Here is a 23103-nt window from a genome sequence, read left to right on the forward strand (position 1 = left end):
CACAGTGCAGGAGGAGCCAGGGAGGCAGTGCAAGTGGAGAGTGGCTGGGCCCTGGACCGAGGTCACAGAGTGGCCCAGATGCAGGTTTAGTGCAGACTTCAGTGGGGAGTTTAGCAGGTTTAGCAAGGGAGAGGGAGAGAGAAGGCAGAAGCGAAGAGGAAGGTTTTGAGGTGCTTCCGGAACCGGAGATGGTTCTCCTCAAGTTTCAGGGAGGCAGGAAGGCTGTTCCAGAGGGAGGCCCCTGCTGCGGAGAGAGATCTACCCCCAGCTCGTTGCTTCGAGAAGCGGCTGACCATGAGGGAGTTGGAGACGGATGAGCGAAGGGCTCGTGAAGGCAGATATTTAGGAAGAGAGAGTTGAAGGTATTTAGGCCCCAGGCCCCAGAAGGCCTTGTGGACAATGCAGAGGGTTTTGAACTTAATCCTCGCAGCCACTGGGAGCCAGTGAAGAGATTTCAGTCCTGGAGAGATACGGTCCCTGGGCTTGAGGCCAAGGACAAGTCTCGCAGTTCTGTTCTGGATAAGTTGCAGAGGGCGGAGAGTGGAGGCAGGCAGATTAAGATAGAGGCTGTTACAGTAGTCCAGCCTTGAGAGAACCAGGGCTCGGGAGACAGTGAGCTTCTGGGGGAAGGAGAGGAAGGGAAGAATACCTCTGAGGAGGTGCAGCTGGTAGTGTGACTTCTTAGAGACGTCAGATATATGAGGAGAGAAGGAGAGTGTGGAGTCGAAGATGACCCCGAGGTTTTTAGCTTTGCAGGTAGGGGCAGGAAGGGGGCCAAGGGAGGCCGGCCAGAGAGCTGCAGGAATGGAGGGAGTGGGTGTGCCGATGAGTAGAATCTCAGTCTTACTGGCGTTAAGGCAGAGGTCATTGGCGGCACACCATTCCTGGATAGCAGACAGACAGTCGGAGATGAGGGAAGGAGAGGAGGAGGCCGAGGGTAGCCTGAAAATGAGCTTGGTATCGTCCGCATAGCACTGAAAGTGGGGGCAGAGAGCGGCGATGCGGTGGGCAAGGAGTGCCAGATACTGGTTGAAAAGCCAGGGAGAGAGGTTGGATCCCTGGGGGACACCACAGGTGGAGAAAAAGATGTCAGAGAGGAAGGAGCCCATTTGGACCTGGGAGGGTCGACCGGAAAGGAAAGAGGTCAGCCATGCCAGAGCCTGAACAGTGATACCCAGGTTATCACGGAGACGGTTGAGCAGGATGGCATGGTTGACAGTGTCAAAGGCAGAGGAGAGATCGTGCAGAATGAGAACACAGGGAGTGTTGGAATCGAGGTTCAGGAGCAGGTCCTCACGGATGTTCAGGAGAGCAGTTTCCGTGCTTCTGGCCGCTCTGAAGCCGGATTGATGGTCATGAAGATTACCAACATATTCAGCATGGAGGTTAAGCTGGGAGATGGCCAGTTTCTCGAGGAGCTTGCCCAGGAAGGGAGTAATGGAGATTGGGCGATAGTTGGCCGGGCAGGAGGGGTCGGAAGAGGGTTTCTTGAGGAGGGGGTGCACAAGGGAGTGCTTGAGGGGGGGATGGGAAGACTCCAGAGGCGAATGAGTGGTTGCAAAAGTCAGCTAGGGCAGGAGCCAGGGAGTCGATGTGGTCCTTGATGGTTTTGGAGGAACAGGGGTGAACCTGTTTAGACGAGGCTTTCATAGATCGGACTTGTCTGGAAACCTCATCAGCAGAAAAAGGTGGAAAAGCAGAGGAGGGCGGAGGGGTGGCTGCAAGAGAGCAAGAGGAAGAGCCGGGAAGAGAGGGAGGGAGGAGAGAGGAGGAGAGCGAGGACAGGATGTCCTGAGTTTTTGAGATGAAGTGCGAGGCCAGTGCAGTGCAGAGGGCCTGGGAGGGGACAGGAGAGGTAGAGACTGCAGCAGGGTTGGCCAGCTCCTTGCAGATTTTAAAGAGTTCGGCCGAGTTGTTAGATGCCTCAGAGATGCGGGCTTGGATAAGGGCTCTCTTCTTGGTGAGAACGGAGAGCCGGTATTGCCTTTGGAGCAGGCGGCAGGCCAGTTTGTCAGAGGATGAGCATGAAGCACGCCATTTCCTCTCTGCCACCCTGCACTTGCGTTTTAGGGAGACGAGATCCGAGTCATACCAGGAGTTACATTTGGCTTTGGGCTTCAGGCGGATTCTCATGACGGGGGCAAGGATATCGAGAGTATCAGATATAGAGGAATAGAGCATGGAGAGGGCTGTGTCAGGGTGGGAGTCAGCCAAGGGGGGAGAAGGGGGCAAGTATTACATACTTGTACATGTATGCAATCCTTTTGTAGTGGTGTTTCTGTGGTATCGGGGTTTTCACAATTTTTCTATTTCTGGGGTGATTGTCCCCATAGATGATAATCTAAATATAAAGTGATTTATTGACCGAGACAAATGCGAACCGTTATATGAGGACTTTGCTGCTGTCATTTGTCACTTTGTTCTCTGAAAGCTTTACTTGTCTTGTACTATGGGTCGACTCGTATTTTATGAGCCACAACCCAGACTTTAGATTTGTTAGCAATGTATTGCCTATTAAAGCGTTTTATAGTTTGAAATGTTAGTGAAAGCCTTTTGAGTTAAAACTCCCAGGTAGGTACTAGGAGTTTGCAAACCTAGAACTCATGGACGGCTCAACTCCTTCTTTCCCAAAAGGAATGCATGCTCAGGGGGTACTAAACTGTGATTGGCTAGAGCTGACATTTCCCAGGCCTGGGATCCGAAATGGTTCTCAGCTCGAGGTGTACTTTCTCAAGGTAATAACAACTATGTGTCTGCATTGTAGCATGTGTGCACCACCAAAGACTAAGAGTGCCCGTTCTCATAATGCTACACTCAGCTTCTTCTGTAACGACTTTGTTGCAGCCTCTGTCGGTATACGTGAGACTGCTCTTATTTCCCAGCTGCTAGTTTCGGTTCATTATCGGCTCGGCCAGGTCATGTGCTCAGAGACCGTGTTTGGGAGCTCTGCAGCTCGAAATTATTTTGAATTTGAGGAATAATATACTGTGCTGGTGTTACTGCAGTTCAGGGAATGGAATGTCATTTGTATCTTGGTGGCCTTGGCAGCAGACCCTGTCTCACACGGTTGCTCTCCTGTCCACGCTGAATTCAGCTCTGCCTTCTCTGAGACGGCTGTGGCCTACTGTAATTTACCTAAGTAATGGTATGGCTTCTAACTTGTTTGTGCTGTTCTATGGTATCCATGGGTTAGTGATTTATGGCTCTTTCGGGTCCCTCAGGTGCTTCTGCAGTTTCATAGGGTTATTTACATATAAGCATGTGCAATTCTCTTGCACAGGATCTATTGCTTCTTGCGGTTTCTGTGTTGCTGCAGTCAAGCTAATAGCAAAATAATAAATATTTCTGCACCAATTTATAACACTGTACGCATGTGTTCTTCGTGTATTCGGGTATGTGATTGTGTCCTGATGTGTAGATGGCACGTGTGCTTCATGTCTAACGCTGCTATGTCGTGGTGTCTCTAACGACATTGACCATGTCTTCTTGGTGCTTTAGTAGAGGCTGTCAATGGAAGTATCCTGAATTGCATCTCTGTGCTCCTCATCCACTCTGGGCAACGTTTGCACTGCTCCTGGGCTGAGCGGGTACATTTTGACGTATTTGTCTATGATGGTGGCACAGGGAATTGCTCCAAAATGGTACGAGCGATCATGGTTTCTTCGGTTCTTCTTCCTGGCCATGTGTCTGGTAGGAAGGGGAGTGGGGGTAGGCACCCCTCGTCACATTATTCATGTAGTTAACTGAGTTACACTTTTCGATGAACAGCTGGTTTGCATCATGTAAATATGTAGTACCAGGTTAAAATGGTACTCATGTTTGTGTCAGCTACCATAATATTGTGCCAGTTCCTTTTCTATGTTTGATAGATTTAACATGCACTTTTGACACCACAAGGTTAGAAATAAACACAATGTAATAGCAGCCTGACGGACCGCAGGCAGAGGTGGAACAAACACGTGGCAGTTTTTGCTCATGAAGTTTTGTTTCTTTGCCGTGGTTTTGTGATGCAATTATGAAGAGAATCCGAATCCAATAAATGCAACAATTGTTTTAAGATCAGTCGAGTGCCATGATTCATTCCCTTCTAGACTTGTGAGGATATCTTGCATTGTCTGCAAGGAACTGGTAATTATACTATTTAGGAGGGGCTCATCTACTTATCTCACTGCACCGGCTTATAAAGAAGGCTGAGCGGATTTTTTGTTTGGAGTCGGTAGGTTCTGTTTGCATTTTCCAGCCGCTGCCTTGCCGTGCTGTGAATAGCCGTATTGTAAGGCTATATTTGTATTTTTCAGTGTTGAATGTAATGCGGGCTGTCCTGGCTCGGATTGCATGTAATCCATGTCTTCACCGTTACATCGCGGTTAAAGCATCCATGCTAATTACAGCTATCATTTGCTGATAATTGTGTACGTGTGGAAACTGATCACCGGTTCGAGCCAATCATATGGACTTGTGTAGAACCGGGTGCTGTGGACATTGAAAGCTAGGATAGCACGCAGTTTTAAATTTGGAACGGCAGGTGCAGTACTCAGCACTGGTCCACGTCTGACCATGGCAGAGGCAACATAGAACAGACGAATGGCAGCAGCTCAAGTCCTCTTCAAAGATATATAGGGCATTGCTGGTCCTACTTCCAGTGTGACAATATAATATATACACACACACACTTCTGGGTCTACTTCTGGTTTTCCACATTTTTTTCCAACCGCGCTTCTTACAGCAATCCTTTTAGCAGCAGCGATACCATAGACAGCAATTGGATTTCAATTCGACCTTCAATTCACCATATGATGTTATGAAGCATTTAAAAAGCTGACACGTTTCACCGGCTCCCAGGTTTCATCTGAGTCAACCCTTTTAGTGTGTTTGCTTGCATTATATATATATATATATATATGCATTTCTATTAGTTTCTCCACTATATTTGTGGTAACCATTCATTGTTTTGACCATTAGTGGCTGCTTTGACCATTAGTGGCAGCTATCTATTAACATTTTGAACATTTTATGTTCATCCATTTAATTTCTTCACCATTCTCATATTTTTTTGAGTCTGTTTATATTGCACCACAGTTCTAAGAATCTCCATCTTCACAGTATACTATTCATTCTCCACTGTCAATAAAGTGCATAGTGCTTATTTCATAAGGGTACTTTCTGTGTGTACGTTTTCACAAACTAGCTCCACAGGGTGCAGTATATCATTATAATGTTAATAAAATGCATAGTGCTTCATCAATAAAATCGACATTGTTATCCGGAGCTACACATTGCTACAAGAAGAATCCAAAATATAATGTGTCGTCAATCATATTGTATACCTCCATGTTAAAATCCATAAGGCCTCTGCGTGCAAATTCTGCTGCTTGATTTTAAACAAAACCCTAAAGGTGCATGAAGTTAAAGTGCTTTGTGTGCAAATCTCACAATTGGAACATGTTCCTAAAGTGCTAATGCCAATGTGTTCTTTGTTTTTCATCCACCTCTTAATGGTTATTTAACAGTAATTAACCCCTAGTGTTAAAACATATACTACGCAGTTACAATTTTTAAAAAGATTTTCTGTTTTTCTTTACATCACATTTGTAGAGTTGTCTCTGAGGTGTTTGTCGCTTTCCAGCTCTCTGCTCAATGCCTGTGCCTAACCATTGCGTATAAATATGAATAATTCTTCGTCCATATTATGGCCATTAGGCGCTTTAGTGTTCATGTCCACAATACACCTTGATTCTGTTTGCCTCAGTAGCAATTCTCTATCTCCTCTTCTTGGATGTTGCGCTATCTGGTGGATGGTGAAATATTGTAACGTCTCCGCAAAACTCACATGCGTTTCATCTAAGTGTTTTGCAAGTGGGTACAAGAAATCTTTGTTTTTGATAGCTCGCAGGTGTTGTAGTATTCTCAATTTGGCCTACGCTTTGTGCTTCCCATATACCACTTCCTGCACCCACACATGATAACATAAAATGCATGTGTGCTACTACATGTCAAATGCTGTTGGCTTTTTATAGTGGATGTTTATATTCTGTAGCATTCAAACCATACCTGGACGCTTTACATTTCTGGCATTTTGTGAATCCTAGTCTCTTTGTGAACAACCAATTTGTCTTGCTATTTTTGGATGCTAGGAAGCTTGGAACTAACACGTTTCTTATCAATAGGATTTCCTATAGGTTACAATTTACCTTGTTTCTATATGATCTTCCTTATTTTGCTTAAGGACTCCAATGTGTGTCGAGGATTTTTTAGATTGCTCCAGACCGTTGATTATATGTATAAGTGTATCTTTTTTTCTTCATATTCCTTATTTTTGATAACCAGTAGGTCATCTCTTTTTAAACTCTTGTACTTCTCATACACCTTGTCAATCACTTGTTTTGGGTATTTTCTTTCTTTGAAACTGCATGCTACATCCCTGGAAGATTGTATGTATTCTTTCTTTGATGCAAAGGAACTTGCCATAAGGTATACTTCTTTTTAGGTTTTTGGGGTGGCCACTCTCTGCATGTAATAAAGCATGTGTGCCTGTTTCTTTTCTATGTATTTCTCTTTGTATTTTCATGTCCACTATTTTTATATTTATATCTAGTATACAATGGTTTCCTAATGGTGATTTTTCGGTGAACTTTAAATGATTACCTTTATTAATAATCGATGCAAACTCTGACCATTCATTAGATGTTCCTTCCCATATTAAAATTAGGTCGTCTATGTACCAAATCCAAAGCTGTATTATCTCTGTGTACTTCTGTAGATCTTCCGTGTGCTATATTTCTTTTTCCCATACTCCCATATACAGGTTAGCATATGGAGGCGCAAATATCACTCTCATAGCAGTGCCACATGACTGTCTGTAGAACTTACCATTGAATAAAAATACATTATGTTCCAAACAGAATTTCCAGTACCATCATTGAGTGATCTCTACAACTCGCTTATTTCGCACACACAAATTCTTGTACTGCCTCAATACCGTTTTTATGTTAAATGCTGCTACATAAAGATACCACGCCTAGTCTGGCCAGTAAGTACGTTTCTTTGCATGGTATTTCTTGTATTTTAGTAAGGAAGTCCATTGTGTCACTGATGTACGAGGGAAGTGTGGCTACAAAAGGGAATGTATTTGTCAATATATCTGCAGTTTCTTTCCAGAAGTGATCCCATGGCCAAGATGATTGGTCTCCTTGGGGGTTTATGTAACCTTTTATGTACCTTGGGTACAAAATAAATTATTGGTGTCTCTGGATGTTTAACCCATAGGTATTCTCTTTGCTCCCATTCTAATAGTCGTTCTCTAGCCATCCTTTTGTCATTTCCTCAAATACTGCTTGGTATTCCTGTGCTGGGTTGTTTCTAATCTCTGGTAGTGATTGTATTTTTTTTTTTTTGTTTTTTTTTTGTGTGTCACTTATCCATTGCTACCACATTTCCTCTCTTGTCTGAGGGTTTTATGACAATGGTGTCATAATTTCTTAATGCATTTATGGCTTCCAAGTGATTGCATTCAAATTAGACTTTCCCACAAATTCTTTCTCACCAAATTTCTTAAGGTCATCAACCACTAGGGCTACGCACACATCTAAATGGGCATCATTTGCTGTTATCCAGTAGAATCTCGATTTTCGGTTTGAATCAGTTCTCTTCTGTCAGTGCAGTATTAATCCCTTTTGAGACTCAAGTCTCCTCATTCTCATCTCATCCCTATGTGCATCCATGCCATCTCCATCAGAGATTTCTAATCCATGTAGGGATACCACTGCCGGTAAATCCTCAATTGTGAGTTCAGATGCTTTCTCTTTATTCTGCTTCCTCCGTTCCTCCCAGGCCTGATTAGCATAATGTTTTTTAATAGTTTTTTTTTGTATAAACTCATGTAAGTCTATCCTTGTCTGTGCGTAATCATATCTTGCATCCAGACAGAAATTTCAACCATTGGATAATAATGAATCTCGCACAATGTTATTTGTTTTTGTGATATGTTCACCACCTGTAGCTCCATATTCCTTTGCTGCCTCCTTGCCAGAGCGAGTCATCTGCATCTGTGGGGTGGGATTCCCTGTTTGACTTTGTGCTCCACCGCCCCCTCCCGATTTTTCCTGCTCATCTTGTTCCCCTTCTTCCTCGCCAGACCCATCTTGCTGGCTTTGCAGTGCAAAAGACACATTTCTTCTAAAATATGGAAACTTTGGGGGAGGAGCTCCTGCCAAACTGGTAGAAGCCGTAGTTATGGTTAAGTTGCTCAACTCGTAGAAAGAGCACTTTTTGGGCGGCTTCTAACTTGGGCGCCATTCCAGGAATCCTCACCAAACTTTGCGAAAAAAGTATATAGCCACCTCAAAATGATTTTGCGAAGTGTGGTGCAGTTTCGCCCATTGGGAGGGGGGGGCAAAGTTATAGGCAGGATCCCAACATTTTTTAAATCCTCATAGATTCAATGGAAACAGTGTTTGCTCGTGTCTACAGCCCAAACCGCTGGACGGATTTACACCAAACTTGCGTGGCCTAAATTTGTCCAGTACTTACTTAAAAAATTGGCAAATATATATTGTGGTCTCTGGGTCCGGTCTGTGGACTCGTTTCCTGATTCGGACTCCCCGGACGCCTCTGGACCATCAGAGAGCAGTGTGACATTTGTGGACATCATACGCTTCCGCTGATTGGTCAATTAAAAACGTGAGGTGGATCAAAACATTTGAAACGGATGCCATGTTGGATTTGTGAACTCCGCAGACATTGCTGTAAAACATATTGAAAAACGCATTGCACTTAATGAAACAATCTCTGTGGAGGTGACAGCTGATTAGGATGGGATTGGATAGGGCCATAAAAAGCCACAAATGGGGTGTTTTATCTTCTACGAAGTATGCAAACTCCTCAGATGAGGACATCATGCATATTTCTGCATTAGTGTCGCTGAAAAGCAGTTTTTGGATGGCTTAGAACTACGGTACCATTTAATGAAACTGCATGAAATTTTAGACCCAAGTTATGGTTGCTTAGCTTACCGTAAGTGGCGAATTTCCGGGGGTTTTCAGTTTTACTTTTAACAATAACATCCAGATGCACCACTTTGGGTAATAAGGCAAGGGGAGAAACAGCAATTAAACACAATGTTCATCAAAAAGGATATGTTCTTGTAGCAAAACGGGTTAAAGTGACCACGCCAGACTCTAGGGCCCAAAAAATGGACATGGGGTCGGGGGATTTGGGCAGAGGGCAATTATCAGACAATAATACTTTTTGTTGTCTTGGCGGTTCAACAGCGGTGAACAAGGCTTCTTGGTGCTGTCCTGGGGGTTCAATTCGGGCTGGTGTGTGGCAGTTGCGTTAGTCCAGACAGCAAGCAGATGTGTTGAACTGGAGGTTGCTGAGGATCGACGTGATGTGCGATGCAGATTGTGGAGATCACCAGGTTTGTTTTGATGGTCCAGGTTTGACGTGCTGATGTCAGGTTATTTATAACGCGCTTAATACCCAGAGGTTTCTAAGCGCGGACCCGGGGATCGAACTTGTGTTACTCCATGATGCATGGCTTCCAAGGCGATCACGTTGACACTGAGCTATCCTCCCGTCTCCTCAGGATGCGCAAAGCAAGCCGGTTCAATGCAGTGCTCAATAGACACAGTTCGGAAGACTACTAGGGTCAGTTTGATCCTCGTTTCGGTGATGAAGAGGCTGGTGGTTTGAAAAGAGGTCCAAGCAGTGTAGGTACATCAATGCTTCTTTGTTCTAGCTGAGGTTAGGATGTGCTACAACTGGCCCGGTCTGGCAGCAAACTTGTTCGATGGTCAGTGAGTACCAAAGCCAGCTCTGAAGGATCCTTTTGGTTTGAATGTGGGTAAATGCGCTCGAATCACAGCTTGCAGTGGTTCGCCAGCAAAGCAGTGGCGCCCCCAGACATTTTTCATAGGGGTGGCCACACTGGAAATCTTGGGGTGGCACACCAAAACAAACACACATAAGTGAATGGGCTGGTGGGGGGGCCAGCATGTTTATAAGGGTGGCCGTGGCCCCCCTTGTCCACCCTGTGGTGGCGCCCCTGCAGCAAAGTGCAGGAATCCGGGCTGTCTTGGCTCAGGAGCTGTGAGTCCCGCTCCAGGCTCTCAGGGGAAAGAGTAGTCCTTGTTCTCGAGCTCCTAAATATTGGAGATGCTGGAACAAGCCGTCAAGGATCCTTCAACACCGTGAGGTCCTAGGCAACACTGTGGCTGGCAGTAATGCACGTCTTAGTCCAGCAACAGGTCATCCCCAATTTGCACTGGGGTTGGGTAGAGAGCAGAGCTCTCCTCTACCTTGAACTTGCCCCACAATTTAGGACTTTGGAAAGCACTGCTCTCCCAACAGGGGCCAAACAAAATCCTCAAGGGGTGAAGTCCAGAGATGATTCAAAGGAGTGGGAGAGGGAGACCCCTTCTTTAAAGGCAAAGGGCTACAGGTGATTGGACAAAACCAATCATGCCTGATTTAAGGGTTCAAAACCCGGTCTTAGAACAAGTGGGCTTTACCTTCTGACATCACCCGCAAAGTGCTTTGTGTTAAAGGAAGTTGAGGGTACGGGATGGAAGATGGGTAATGGGAGACAAACAAGATGGTGGAACCTTGCTCCAGGTGGTCCGAGCTCGCTCTGTCTACACTAACACTGCCCCCTTCCTTTGTCAATGGCATCAAAAACCCTTTGGGTGTGCACCACCCTTGTAATGCTAGTTCTTTTGTGAAGGGTGTGCCTTTTGATTCCTGTTCCTATGGCTGTCTCACTGGAGATGGTGTTACCTGACCTCACAAAGTATAAGAGAGGCAACCCCTAGGGCTCTTGCTGGGAGCAGAGACAGCCTTGCTAGGGGAATACACATCACCCCTCTGCAGCAGAGGTTTACTTTTACAGTTTAAAGTGCCACCAGTATAGGAACTATTATAGTTATGTAGTTTCGGGAACACAGATGCCTTTCATAAATGCAGCTCCCCCCTACAGGGATTGTACTGTCACTGCATGTGTAAAGAGGGCACCTGTGACCCCTGTACCTACTTTGTGCTATGGGAGAGTTGGGTGCTGCTGAACCGGGTACTGATCCAGCAGTGTACAGGTGTACACTATACTTTTGGGATTGAGTTTCTGAAATGGGGATCAGGTTGGTAGACCACCCTTTCTGAGCTGGAATTACTTGCATCATTTTATTAGTTAATAAAAATCAAATAAGCCAGCGCTTCTACATTAATGCCAGGTTGCGATTCCTCACAATAGGTTTTGTCGTGTGGTTTAAGTCTTGCAATTCTTCCTGGTCACTGGTCATGGCTCTATCACTCTTTCTCATGGTTCTATGGGAACTTGCGTTCTTAGTAGATAAGGAGTCTCCTCACAGTCCATCAGATTTCTCTGGGAACCATACCTCACTTCCAAGCAAGTCATCTTTGCCATAGAGGGCCTCAAGAACACACCAACTCTAGAAGATACTATAATCTTCAAGAGGATACAACTAATGGCTCTCTCGTTGTCCCTTTTTCTCTTTCGTCTTCCCATGAGCTTCCTCCACCCTAGCCCAGACGTCCCTATTCCCCAACATGGTTACTTCAGATCTGTAACCCATACTATCTAACCTCTTACTGGCTAGTGGGTAGGGTCTTACTCCATCCTGGTTTCTCTAGGTGTATCCTAGCCTGGTGTTTTCAAGAATGATGGTCTTCAAAACAGGAAATGGTGTCTTCCAGTCAACTAGGTCTCACATGCTCCCTTATTCCTAACCATGATGTTCCTTCCTTCTACTGTTCCCCTTCCCCTTCTCCTCTCACATGCTACTTTCTCTTGTTTAGGTCTGTCTCTTTGATGTTGATCTATCTCACGTATACTCCTTACTCCTGTACCTCCCGCCCTACACTGTGTCACCAGTCTGCGTCTTTTCCCTGTGGCTTTCTGTTGTCTTTCTCCTTGGCTCGACACCTTTTTCCTCAAATATTTTGGTCTCAAAGATCTGTGTTGTCTGGACTGCAGTACAGCTGAATCATTGGCATGCGCTGCAGTCTAACATGTTAAAGGGATTTGTAATGTGCACCGCCACCAACGGAATTGGTCCGCAGGCACTCGGGCGGATCTGCAAACAAAAAGGCGGGGTGGGGCTAGTAGGGTGAAGAGGGAGTAGGAATGTGAGAAGGGTGATGTTTTGTTGGCAGCTTCAGTTCGATGTTCACTGTGCGCTGAACTTTGGTGTGAATATTTGATCGATTTGAGTCCTCCCGTGCTGTTGGTGTGACTTTTGTGTTTGTTGTTGCAGTGTGGTGAAGTGTGTGTGGTTTGCTCTGCGAGAAGGGGGTTGTGCGGATTTTTGTGTGAGTTAGGTATGTAGAAATTTGAGCTTTTGGGTTCGTCGGTTAAACACCTAGATTTGAGACACCTAGACAATGGGAGAAAGTCCTAGGTTTCACAGAATGACAGGTAGTGATTAAAAGCACCTATAGTGAGACATCTACACAATGGGAGAAAGGCCTAGGCTTCACAGAATGGCAGGCAATAATTAAAACACCCAGGTTTGAGACACCTGTATAGAGGGATAATGGCCTAACACGGGGAGGACAGCAGTAAATCTAATAGCAGTAGTAACAGAAACACACAGGCAGGTAGTAATCCGAGAGACTCCGTTTTAGATTCCGGAATAGTGCTAGTTGGTACAGTCGGGTCAATTTTGATAGATGGCTGTCTGTCAGGTTAAATGTGAGAGGCTGCTCTGCTCTCCGGCGTATGTGGCTGCGGCACAGTCTATTGAAACCAATGTTTGTCTTGGAGCTATCTGAGAACAACATATCTCTCGTTGGATAGTCTTTCTTAGAGCAATATATGGCTAAGAGGTACAGGCTAAAATAGATGCAGAATATGGCTATTGCGGGCAAATTGCTTTGCTGTCATGCTCATGACAGCCGTGTGTGCATCCTTTGAACTGTAAATGCGACTGGCACAAGCATGCAGCAGAATCGTTGGGGTTTTATCTCCGTGAGCAGAGCTCTGGCACAGCTCTCTTATGTGCTGATATATGAGTAAGAGGCTTCCTGGTCTTCCTCTTCGTTTTCTGCCAGCACCGAACATAAGAAACTGGTGACAAGCGGGATTGTTTTTATTTTTTTACCCTCTTTGGAGTGATTTTCCTGTACTGCACTGCCCTCCGGCGACAGCTGCTGGAATTACAGCCACCAGCATAAGGAAGCACTAGGAATCTCGCCTGAAGTCTTACCAAGGATTTCATTTTATGAAGCCCCATACTTCACGGCCAGATTACTGTGAGTAGAAGTAGCAGCAATGTTTGTGGCCATTGATTGCTGAGTGCTATACCGTTAGCCATGACTTGAAAGCACTGTACAAAAGAGATCCGCGCTGCCCCACATTGCCGCCTGTATTGTGCAGATTTGGAAGCTACCATTCAAACTCGCCCACCACCGAAGGGCCCAGGATAGTGTGGGAACAGTGGTAAAAACTCTTTGACACTTACTTGATTGACATAGGGGGGAGAGAATGTAATGCTGAGAGGAAGCAAGCCATTTTGTTGAATTGCCTTGGTGTGGAGGGCAGAAGGACTTTTGAGGCATTTCCTCTAGTCTCTGTTGGAGATGGTGACGGTGATGCACAAGATATCGATTTGGCAACAGAACAAGCACTTTTGGTGAACTTTGGGTGGGCCCTTTGTTAATGTTGTTATGGAACTGCATCTGTTTGTTTTCTCACCAGCAAGGATCCGGTGAGAAGGTGGGCTCGTATATTGCAGCTCTGAGAGGATTGATGGAGAATTGTGCCTTTGGTAAACGTACGACGAGCCTCCTCAGGATCCATATCGTGGGCTGTACCGCGGACAAGAGGGACTGTTGATGATAAAAGAATTGACCCAACTTCCCTCCACGGGGGTTGTGGGGTGAATACTCCTTTGAGCGACAATTATTTACACTCAGCTGTATAGATCACAATCAATTAAGGATCAAAGAAAACATATTTTAATTAGTATACACATACTTTTAAAAGGCCATATGTGAACAAAACACATTAATGGTCAAACTGAAATAAAATAAGGACGACATTAGCGTTTTCAATATATCCAAGTTCAAATTTAGAACATAATCACATAAGTCCCTTACAAGATGATCATAACAGCTGTCATATTTTCGACTCGTGCACATCTAGTTATTACTATTCAGATGAATGTGATGTTAGTAACAAAGGTGAAAAAAATGGTCAGTATGAACTAATGTATATTTGTCATAGCCCGTCTACACAGATTCGTGTTTCGGGGAGTGGAAAGAACACATGGACCGAACCAATCCAGATGTTAAATGTGTCATCAACCCCCTTCTTCAGGACGCTGTCTATCTTTAGACCAAGGAGCAATTTGGCAGTTTACACTGAACCATGTGTACTGCTTCTTTTCGTAGCTGATTATTCGTGTGGGAGTCGTGTTGGATTATTCTGCCTCAAATATTTGGCATCTGGATGAATCCCAGCTTTTGTTAGGTTAAAGTATCAGATGTTTTCCTGGTACGATGTCATCATGTGGTGTAATTTTAAACAGGACAGGCGCAGTCTTAAGTCGCCCGTCTGGTTTCACCATTCGATCAGTCTTGTTACTCCGCCCAGTCGCGGTCTAATGTGGCAGTGATCTGGTCCCCACACCATGCAACTGGACCTCCCAAATAAAAAGTTCACTGTAACCCCAACCAGTCTTGGCCGTGCAAGCCCATGAACGATCAACAACAATGATAACCACCATGAAAGGTTATCTTGTGATCGCACACAACCCAAAAGATATATACGACTGAGAATACTGTTTGCTATGGAAGGACCTAGGAGCTGACAAGCGAAAAATCACTGCTGAACTACAGACATGGAACGATGACCCATGCTGGAGACAGTGTAAGGTGGCAAGGACATAGGATGATGTGCTGATGCTGAGAATTGCTGGGACGTAAAGCCATATGACGAGTCCAAGTCAAAAGGCGAGAGCAAGAAACTTAGCAACTAGCCGTGGACATCTAAACGTCACTTGGGAGAGTTATCGACAGAAGCGCGGAGTGCAAGGATTCAGAGGGGGTGCAAGCAAGCAGAGATGGCCTGAAGGGTGAAGCAGAGAAGGTGAGATTGTATACGGAGAGCAGATTCTTATGTTCGGGGCTGACAGAAAATGAAGAGGAAGACCAGGTAATCTTCAGATTGCTTTTATTTATATTGGCACATAACAAGAGAGCCGCGCTGTAACTCCGCTCACGGAGATAAACCCCAGTAATTCTTCCCGCATGCTCATGCCATCCACGTGTACAGTTCAAAGGAGCCACACACGGCTGTCACGAGCACGAGAGCAGAGCCATCAGTTGACTGCATTCCAGACCACAACACACCTTCCCCTTAAAATGATAAACTTAATATTTTAGCTTGCTAGGGATCTGTCTCACCCTGAATCTTTTCCAAGTTTCTTCTACCTTTTCTCCAGTACATAGCTTTGGCCCACTAGAGTCTTCCATTTTCTTGGTTTCTTGGACTCCTCCCTCTCCGATGGACCATTATTTGCAGATCTTGGTTCCACATTTCCTCTTGAGACAGCAGGCCTAGCATCATTGCCTGCTGCTTCGGTTCTCAATTCCAATGATTCTACCTATCTAAAGTGATCTTGGGGATCTCTTCCCTCACATCCTTTGATCCTTTGATCCACCCCTTCCGTACCTCGGGCACCACACGCCGCAGTCCACACATCATTAGTTCCACTTCCACACTCTCTGCTTCGTAACACTTGACCAGTTGTCTCACACTCCAGATGGGTTTCCTTACCCTTGGGGTGCACAAATGGAGACCCCAGTGGATGAATGAGGCATGGTTCAGTATGCCCACACACTATCCCTCGCCGTCCTTGCAGCATCCAATTGGGACATGGAGGCCAGCTGTAGTGTCCCCTTCACCACACAATTGAATCTCTCCACCAATCCATTCTTCCTTGAACAATGTAAAGCCGTGGTCTCATGTCCCACACCAGCACCACTCGCAAATGCATTAGATTGGAACTGTACACCATTGTCCAACAGCACAACTGAGGAAAATCCCTCCCTACGAAATAGATCATCCAAAAACTCCACATCTGCACCAAAGGAAAGATTTTAAATGATGTACTGACCAATAGCAAGCTAATGCCTCACGCTCCACATTAGAATAGTTTATTTCTGCTCCTTGCAGGGCTCTAGAGGCAAACGCCACTACCACTTCTTGCCCTCCTTTTATCTGCGTAAGAGGATGCTGGTAAATCCATATGCTATTTTTCAAGGAGCGCAAATCAACACACATGCAAATCGCTCCATTCGGGTGTTCTTGCTCTGACCACACGGGAGACCCACTCAGCGATTCAATAGGTGCAATTACTTACGCTTGGCATAGCGTATCCAATTCAGCTTTGAGTTTACCCTTAAGAATTAGGGGCAATGGGCTTACTTTATGAGCAACTGCTCTTGCATCTATTTTTTTAAATGATCTTTCAATCCTTTCAAACAATCAATCGTCACTGAAAACGTTTTTTAACTGCACAAATCTCTGTCCACCAGAATCGCTGGTTCACTTGCATTCGGGTTCAGTAGAATTCTCAACACTTTCTGATGCCGCCAACTCAGCAGAGACATCCCTTTGTCTGCCACATATGTTCTGCCCAAGTATCTCTTCCCTTAAACCCAATGTTTGATCCTAAAATCCTTATTGGAACACCCCCATAACCTTTAGGACTAATGTCAGAGGCTTGTAGGTCAGACCTCTTGAACCCTACATTTTCAAATGTCTTCAAGCCAACTATTGGGTACTTTGATCCCGAATCCGCCATCATGCGCAAATCGTGACCATTAATCTGGACAGTGCACCAACGCGCAGCCACATGTTCATCAATAGTAGCAATCATTTAAGTCCTCCTGAAAGAATTGCATGCCATCATCTACACACCGCACCCTATTTGTAGCTGTCATTACTGCATAAATTTGCTACATGATTCCATTTTCTGCATTTCCCACACATTACATTTCTGAGGGGAAAAGAGTTGCTTGTGGATATATGTCCACTCTCACCACATGCAAAACACTCAATTTTGTGAACTTTTGATTTGTACTGGAATGGTTGTTTCTGAGATTTCCACAGTCCACTGTATTTCATGGTGTTCACTCCTTCCTTGCCAATTTACGTGTTCCTCATGTCTACAGCATGCACTTGACTTTTCTGCGGTCCAGATAATGTTGCAGAGTAAGCTGCAGATTGCTCAGCAAGGTTTGCCATGTTGACAGTTTGCTCTAGGGTCAATTCTTTTATCATCAATAGTTTTGTGATCCTCTCGATGTCAGTGTTGTATTGGGCTCTTTTGGTTTTCCAGTTTTTCTTACTCCTTGGGATTCTTTGATCCCTTTATCCTGTTCTTTTGACTTCCTTCTTGTCTCAACTTTCACCTGTGTGCCATCCAATGAGTCTAACTTGATAATCTCCTGTACCGCCTCTAATGTTGGTGTTTGTGCGTTAACAATTTTCTTCAGAAATGAGTTTGTATCCAAATTCTTGTTTTACCCTTTCTTCTGGTTCTTTTATTTTTTTCCCATTTTTCTTTTTAGCTACTTTCTCTTATAGTATTTTTTTGCCTCCTTGCTTCCCTCTTTCTCTCTCTTTTCCCTCCCGGAGGAGCGTTTTGCACACTTGCTTCTTTCTCACCCTCTGCATGGTTATTCGTTTGACTTGGGGAGTTAACCATTAGGAATTTTGAGCTGGTTCTTCATCTTGATAGGTGAAGGCTATGTTAGCCAGTCTCCGGAACTTCTCTAAGACTGACTCCGAAAGAGAGGTATCGTCCATTTCGGGGTGTTGCCCCTCTTCGAGTTCCTTTCGTTCAGTATCCAAGTATCTTTGGTTAAAAATTTGAAGTTGTGACAATATATCTTATTTCACAGCCAGGTCTGCCTCTTCAAATATTTTCTGTGCTGCCAAAGTTTGTTGAATCGCCGAAAGGTTAAAGCCTTGCTTAACTGATTCCATCTTCAGCTCCTGCAGTTTTTTCATACCATTTTCATTGATGGCGTTGCTGCAGCCTACTACTGCCACGTCCAATGTAGCCACCTCATTCGTCATTTCTATTATTTTCTATTTCTATGTGTTTTATAACGCGCCGGCAGCTCGCAGGCATCAGGGCGCGGAGAACATCCTGAAAGGAAAATAGCATATTAGGGAAGTAGGACAGGGTTAGTTCATAACAGAAGCTAGTCGGTCATGTGAATGCCAAGTAGACCCTGGCAGGTCAGGGAGCTATTGGAAAAGATGTGTTTTCAAACATTTCCTAAACTTGCTATAGTTTTCTTCTAGTCTTAGATTTGTAGGAAGACAGTTCCAGGATTTGGCCGCTCTAATCGGGAAAGCTCTGCCACCACCGGCAGCTCGTTTCAACGATGGAACAACTAGGAAGCCTAAATTGGCTGATCTCAGGTTTCTCCTAGGTGTGTAAGTAGAGAATTTCTCCTTAAAATATTTTGGGGCCTTGCCATGTAGGCATCTATGAACAATTGTCATGGCTTCGAAGAGGACTCGCTTCTCAATTCTGAGCCAGTGAAGATCCTTCCTTGCTGCTGATATATGCTCTCCATACTTGATTCTCTTAACAATGCGGACCGCATCATTTTGCATAACGTGGCAGCGTTGCAGCTCCTTCTTGGTGGCGCCTACTAGCATCGCATTGCCATAGTCCAAACGGGACAAAATAGTCGCTCTTGCGATATTTGCAGCGTTAGTTTCACTTATGTATGGTCTGATGGCTCTCAAGAGTCGTAAGTAATGAGTTATTTTTCTGCAAATAATTTACTTGTGCTTCAGCCCCCACTGATGCTTCTACTAGCATCCTTAATGTTTTAACTCGGGGTAGCACTTGAATTTTAGTTCCTTTTATCATAAACTCCCTGTATTCCTCTCCTAATTTGGATCTTGTCTGCGTCGAGCCAAAGATCATGAGCTCAGTTTTGCTGTTAAAGACACATCCAATGCCTCTGCATCCAGATGTCAATGAAATCCAGTTTGCGATTGACCTTCACCCTTCAGTAGTTCAAACATTGAGACTAAGGAGTTTAACACATCATTTAGTGCATTCAATGTGTTTTCATCTGGGTGATCCCTGGCTTGTGCTGTTGCTGCTAAGTGGTTACTTCGGTGCCCGGACAAGAGCTGTTCTGCCAGTTTTCCTTCTTGACCAAGATTCAACAACTCTTGGCTTTTGTCCACCCCAGAGAGGTTCAACTTTCCAAGTGTTTGTTCACTTTTGTCTGAATCCATTATTATAATTGCAGAGCCACTGTCTCTTCTGAGTCTTTTGTTTAAATTTGACATACTGTCCTTTCCCCAGGTGAGCACATATTCACTTGTGAGACTTTTTTCCCAAAGTGATTTGCTATTTTTTTGTGTGTATTTTAGATTTTAGTCGTTATTGTAAATTCTAATCCTCTTCCAATTTTCTGCCAATGTGTTTTCTTCCTGCACTTCGCTATTTCTTACTGGTGTAAAAACAGTGGTTTCCACATGAACCTGAGCTTGCATATGTTGTTTCCCTGCAGTTGACAACATGTCCCCCTCCCACCTAATTCTGGGAGACCCTCTGAGCTACTGGCAAGAGGACTGCTGGCAGTTTTTGGCTCCCCCCATTCGGAAGCTCTTAAGTCGTCCTGGGTAGGATGACTCTGCAATTTCATGGCCACTTTCTGATTTTTATCTTCAGTGGCTGTCGGGGCAATGTGTAGATTTTTCTCCCCTATTGTGTTGCCTTAACAGCAACCAAATCTTTCTTTGACTTTAGAATGATTTTTGAATAACTTCTGCCAGCAGCTTTTTCTCGCTGTGGTTATCATCTCGTGAGTAGGCTCGCTGGAAAAGTTCCTTCTCGGGCAAGCCCAGGCGTCAGGGCAGCGCGGCTCGGCTGCAGCTCCACTGAGGAGAGGAGCCCTGTGCAAATGTTGGGATGAAGGTCCAAGGTCCAGCAGTCTCCTGATGAAACAGGTAAACTACAATTTTAGATTGCGTAGTCACTCTTGATGATTTACTAGACGCCTTCAGTACTTGATTAAGGCAATTCCGTTGTACCGTCTTCCTATGATGCGGCGGGATCAAAGGAACCTAAATCCGTCAGTCTCCTGCCTTGTGTTGAGAACGCTGCTTTTTTTCTGCCCTGTGGATTATACAGTTCTAACTGGGCTTCCCCTTTAAAGTTTGATTAAACTTGCTCCTTAGGATTGTATTATGCACTACCACAAGGACTAGATTTTGATAACCTGGCAGAGTATGAGGGAGTCTTTGCGTGTATCAGGTTGCCGAATAAGTGCTTGCTTTCACTTTAACTCTGCAAACGCATTATTACGTATTCATTCACTCCCACTTACTTGTCTCTTAAGGGCTTCTGCCCCTCCTAGAAGTCTGTCGGCTGCTGTGCTGGAAGTGTGGTTATAAGCTTACTCCCAACAAGCTCCTCCTCTCCTTAGTGAGGGTGCCATGGGGGTATCCCAAGGGTCTCTGTTCAACACAATCAAAATGAGGAAGAGATGCACTGTCTTGTCCCTCCAATGCATTTCGAGCATCACACTGTGAGGTTTTGTAATAGAGGCTTGAAACAAAGGGCATCAAGCCTTTTTCAGAAAGGGATCCCTTATGAGTCAGGCATGGCATCAGGAGAAACATAGACACAGATGGTACAGTTTGAAGACATTTTTTCAATAAATCGGGATGGGGGAAATGCCTATCTGGCCCTATCGCTATGGTGGGATTTCCCTGTCTAAATAAACTAAGCATCGTCCAAATCAAAAAGTCTGTCTGTCTCCACACCTATGCCTGCCCTCACAACCAACCAAGCTCAGTCAGCCAATCAGTTAGAAGGGCATTTGTGTAGGCAGGCAGGCAGCCAGCCCATCAGGCTCACGGTGCATTCAGGCCTTTCACTTCCACCCAGACAGCCAAAACAAGGAAAGTGGATTGGGGCAAGCACACCACACTGCAGTCATGTCAGTTTCAGACAGGGCTGTCTCATTCTTTGTGTCACACACAGAGAAACCAAACACCCATAACATGGAATGCATATTGGTCACACGCACTCCAGTCACCCAGGTCCCACCCCAAGGGTGTACCTACAACATACAATCACTGGGAATGCTCCAACCAGTCTGGCCTGGATCTTTCCCCACAATACCATATATGGTTCTTCAACCCTACAGCTAGTCAGGGGAAGGGGCTGATCCAGGGATTCCTAGGACTTTTGGAAAACAAGGTAACAGGTAATGGAAACAAAGAGGCCACAGGGGCCATCTTCTTTCCTATCAGGAATCCACTGATTCCTATGGCAGGGCCTGGGTATCCCAAAATGGAGGATACTCAGAGCACCTGTCACATTCAGCATGGAGCTGCCACCAGCCCTTACCCTGCTGTGGGCCGCACACAGGTGCCCAAAAACATACACTAAGGGTACAGGGTTTTACCCCCCACCCATGGGTGCCATGAGGGTATCCCACGGGGTCTTTGTTCACCACAACCAAAAAGAGGAAGCGCTGCACTGCCAGGAGTCCCACATGGACACCTGTGTAGAAAGCAACACAGAACACACATGATAAGGGAGTACAGGACAAGGACATGGAGGCCCTGTCCCTCCAATGCATTTCCAGCATCACACTGGGAGGTTCTGTAATAGAGGCTGGCATCAATGGCCACCAAGTCTTTTTCACAAAGGGATCCCTTGTCAGAAAGGCATGGTATCAAGAGAGACATGGACACAGATGATACAGTTTCAAAACCTTTTTTCAATAAATCGGGATGGGAGAAATGCCTATCTGGCCCTATCGCTATCTTGGGATTTCCCTGCCTAAATAAGCTAAGGATCGACATGGTCAGTGTGTCCAAATCAAAATGCCTGTCTCCATTCCTATGCTTGCTCTCAAAACTAAGCGACAACTAGTGAAGGGATGGTTCAACTGAAGAAGTGAATAACATAAAGTTCGGAGCTCTGGCTAGCGTCCTTTCCGAAGTCAGGATACAGTTCAAATAGTAGGATCTTGAAAAGCTTGTACTCGCTGGGGTATGGTCTCTGGTTATAATCCACACAAGGTTTACTAGCGAAAGGTCAGTTTATAAAAAAGGTTTATAAGAAATTAAGGCACTCTTCCCCAAACTTCAGGTACCAGTTCATGGAGTATCCATTTATCAAATGTTCACAAAGTTCACAAGAAACAGTCTTGTTGTATTCATTCAAAGCTCAGGGCTCCCTTCCCCAATACAGTTCTTGTTCACAAAAAGTTCAAAGGTTCTTCTCACCTTGAAACTTTTTTCGTTGGAGCCCCCGCCCTGGCGCAGTTTTAGACTGCACGGTCCACCCATAACAGGTCGCGAAACCAGTTACCCCAGCACTGCCCTCAGCCTCTTCTTTGACTTTGACAACTTGTTTTTGTATTATCCCGGACACTTCTCTGACCCGATTAATGATTCAAGCTCTTTAGCCATTCTACAGTCTTTTTCGTTCTCTTTATTCCATCTCCGGCCACCCTCATCAGACCCACACTTAGTTAGGCTTCTCTGCCATTTCTGACTTCCACAGTCGTTCTTATATTTTTTGCCGGCTTTTACTCCCACTCCGCTAGCTCCCCTCAGCAGCTTTCCACTCAGCGGTTTCAGGCGGTTCAGCTGTGTTACAATGTTATATTACTTTCCGTTATTGGTCTTAGCAATCCCTCACAGAGTGCCCCAGAGTCCTGCGTTGTTACAGACACTTACCGGGCGATAACCCCTGCGCTGCCGGGTGCTTTCTGCAGCGCTCCCCGGTCTCTGTGCTGGACTCTGGTTTCGCTTCTTCCACAGCGGTGTTGCTTCGTCTCTTCCCCAGAAGGCTTTTCCCGACCAGCACTGCTCCCCCGGCTGGAATCCGGGAGTTCTGTCGGTGCCTCAGCTTATCGTCCCCTCTGCAAGGCTCTACCTGCAGCTTCTCTCCCGCACCTCTCTTCTTCCTTGTGAGAACACCACCTTCTTATATGTTCCTTGATTGTCAAGGGATTTCAGGTGGATTCAATTATTCTCAATTGCCTGACTTTGCAAATACTTTCTAGTGGGACATACCTGAT

General features: G+C 45.2%; 1 protein-coding gene across 1 annotated transcript in view; it reads left to right on the forward strand.

The window, feature by feature from the left end:
• Nucleotides 1–23103, forward strand: part of UROD (uroporphyrinogen decarboxylase) — a 268002-nt gene that overhangs the window by 10989 nt on the left and 233910 nt on the right. The window lies entirely within an intron of this gene.

This window comes from Ambystoma mexicanum, chromosome 1q, assembly GCF_040938575.1.
Source record: "Ambystoma mexicanum isolate Mex_15411 chromosome 1q, UKY_AmexF1_1, whole genome shotgun sequence".
Classification (NCBI taxonomy): Eukaryota; Metazoa; Chordata; class Amphibia; order Caudata; family Ambystomatidae; genus Ambystoma; species Ambystoma mexicanum.